The sequence below is a fragment of the Melospiza melodia genome, unplaced genomic scaffold (genome assembly GCF_035770615.1).
Source record: "Melospiza melodia melodia isolate bMelMel2 unplaced genomic scaffold, bMelMel2.pri scaffold_70, whole genome shotgun sequence".
Taxonomy (NCBI): Eukaryota; Metazoa; Chordata; class Aves; order Passeriformes; family Passerellidae; genus Melospiza; species Melospiza melodia.
The window spans coordinates 1,667,636-1,670,880 of NW_026948802.1; positions in this window are offsets into that span (position 1 = coordinate 1,667,636).

The window sequence follows — 3,245 nt, forward strand, 5'->3', positions numbered from 1 at the left end:
CACATTCAAACAGGTGGTGGTTTCAACTATCTTACCAGGAGGATCTGCCAATAAAGCCATGAATTTAGCAAAACAATTAGGATGCTGGGCAAGGGATGAGCTGAACAAGACATCACAAATTCTAGACATGTTAACTGCAGATGTGCAAAGTGTTAACCATGCTGTTTTGCAAAATAGAGCTGCTGTAGATTTTTTGCTCTTAGCACAAGGACATGGATGTGAAGAGTTCGAGGGAATGTGTTGCATGAATCTGTCTGATCATTCGGTGTCCATTCACACTAAGATAAAAGAATTACAACAGGGACTTCACAAACTTAAGGAAGAAGACGGTTTAGGAATTGACGAATGGCTTAAAGGCTTAGGACTTGGACCGTGGCTGAGGAACCTTGTGATCTATGCTATAGGACTGCTGGGTGTAATTTTACTGTTTTTGCTTATTTTGCCTTGTATCTTTAACTGTATCCAAAACATGGTGAGCCGTACAATAGCAAAAACATGGCAAACTAATCTCCTTGCACAAGAAGAAAACGGGGGAAATGTGGAGAGCATTATTAATAATTGGTTAGCTGAGAAAGGCCACACTGATATAATGCCACTGGTTAAATTGAAGGAGAAAAGTCAGCAGTCAGCAAGCTGAAAGGAAGAGTCAGCAGTGACCTTGCTGCAACATGAGGATAGGGAGTTGAGATTAGTCCTGAATATATCCTAAGAATATGTAGAAAGTATCAAAAGTAGAACCATAGGAATGTAGAAGTAGGCGTAGGTGCTGATATGTAAGCTGACCAATCCTGAGCTCAACTTTTGCAATATGTATGAAGCTCATTATTAACTGTATTTAACCCGCCATACTGATCAATAAAATTGAGCCTGTGATGATCAAACTGATGTCCTGGTTCCCTTCCGTCGACAGGGAATTTTTCAGAGGGAGTATCAGTTTTGGCCTTGGGCACCTGGAAAGAGAGATGGCTCTTTTCCATAGGAAGGAAAGCACAGAGCCCCAGTTCTTCAAGAACTGATGAGAATCAGCCCCCAGTGTTTCAAGATCAGCTGGACCCGTCCAGTGGCCCCTGGGAGGCCAAACCAGCCACACCTCTTTCATCTCTCCTTGGTTCCACAAGGCCCTGCAGTGCTACAATGTTCTCCTTGCTTCTGCAGTGTCACAATGGCCCCGTGCTTCCATGAGGCCCTGCAGGGTCACAGTGGCCCTTTGGTTCCATGGGGCTCCACAGTGTCACAATGGTCTCCACGATTCCATGGGGCCTTGCAATGCCACAATGCTCTCCATGGATCCATGGTGCCCTGCAGGATCACAACGGCCCTTTGGTTCCACGAGGCCCTGAAATGCAGCAATGGCTTCTTCCAAAAGCCCTGCTTATTCACACTGGGCCCTTGGGACCATGCAGCCCAACAGAGCCACAGTGATGGCCTTGGTGCCACGAGGCCCCACAGTGTGACAATGGCCCCTGCATTTCAGAAGGCTCCACAATATCACCATGGTGTCCATGGTTCAATGGGCCCCACAGTTGTCACCGTGGTCCCCACAGGAAGAAAACCACAGTGCCCCAGTGTTTCAGGGCCTCATGAACTTCAGTCACCAGAGGCCAAGGCCAGGCCTGTCTGTCTGTCCTGGCAGCTTTGTCCAGGAGCAACCCTTGGATATTGGAAATCTTGAATGTGGAATCCCAATTTCAGCCATTTGTGCCTGGAGGACAAGGCCAGTTCTTTTCCACAAAAAGGAAAGCACGGAGCCTCTGAGTTTGGAAGGCAGGTGAGAGCTGGCCCTCAGGAGGCCAAGGCTGTAATGGCAGCTTTTCTACAGGAGAAATCTTTGGATATGGGACTGGAGACGAAAGATATATTTCATAGGAAGGAAGGGGTACAGCCCCAGTGTTTCAGGGCAGAATAGGGAAAACCACGAGAGGCCAAGGTCAGCAAGAGCTGTCTGTCCTGGCAGCTTTTCTCTGGGAGAAACCATTCCATATAGGAAATCTGGAGGTGAAATATCAATTTTGGTCATGGGTGCCTGGGAAGGGATGGTTCTTTTCCGTAGGAAGGAAAGCACTGAGCCCCAGTGTTTGAAGGCAGGTGAGACCCAGCTCTCAGGAAGACAAGGGCAGCTGGACTTGTTGGTAATGGCAGCTTTTGTCTGGGAGCAATCCCTGGATATTGGTAAGGTTCAAGGGGGAATTCTGTTTTGGCCATGGATGTGTGAATGGGAAGGGCAGTTCTTTTCCAATTGAAGGAAAGCCCAGAGCCCCAGGGTTTCAGGGGTACATGAGAAGAGACCCCCAACATGCCAAGGGCAGTTGGACCAGTCAGGCCAAGCCAACCAGACCTGTTCCCTGGGATCCATGGGGCCCTGCAGTGTCACAGTTGTGGTGTCATATTGGATCCTTGGTTCCATGAGGCCCAGATGTGTCACACTGGCCTCCTGTTTCCATGAGGCTCCAGAGTGTCACAATGGTCCCTTGCTTCGATGAGGCCTTGCAGTGTCACAGGGGTCTCCTTGGTGCTGTAGTGTCACAATGGACCCTTGGTTCCATGGAGACTAACAGTGTCAGAAGGATCTCCTTGGTTCCATGAGGTCCTGCAAAGCCCCTTGATCCAACAAGGCCTCCAAGTGCCATCATGGCCTCCAGGATTCCACAAAGCCCCGCAATGTCCCAGCGGACCTTTGGTTCCATGGGGTCCTGCACTGTTCCATGAATCCTTAGTTCCATGGGGCCCTGCAGTGTCACAATTGACTCCTTGGTTCCATGCTGCCACACAGTGTGACAACTGCCCCTTGGCCTGCCAAGACCCCACACTGTCACAATGGTTCCTTGCTTGCATGATGCCTTGCAGTGTCACAATGGTCTCAATGATCCCATAAGGCCTTGCAGTGTCACAACAGACCATTGGTTTCATGGAGCCCCACAGTGTCACTATGGTCCCTTTGGCTCCACAAGGCTCTGAAGTGCCACAATGGCCCTTTGGTTCCACAAGGCCTCCAAGTGTAAAAATGACCTCCATGGTTCCATGAGGCCCTGCTGTGTCACAATGAGCCTTTGGTTCCATGATGCCCCAGATTGTCACAATGGCATCCTTGGTCCCAGGGTGTCAGAATGGACCCTTCATCCCATGGACACCCACAGTGCTCACTGCAGTCACCTTGATTCCACCAGGCCCTGCCACGCTCTAATGGCCCCTTGGTTACAGTGGGCCCCAAAGTGTTAGAACAGTCTCCATTGTAACATGAGGCCCCA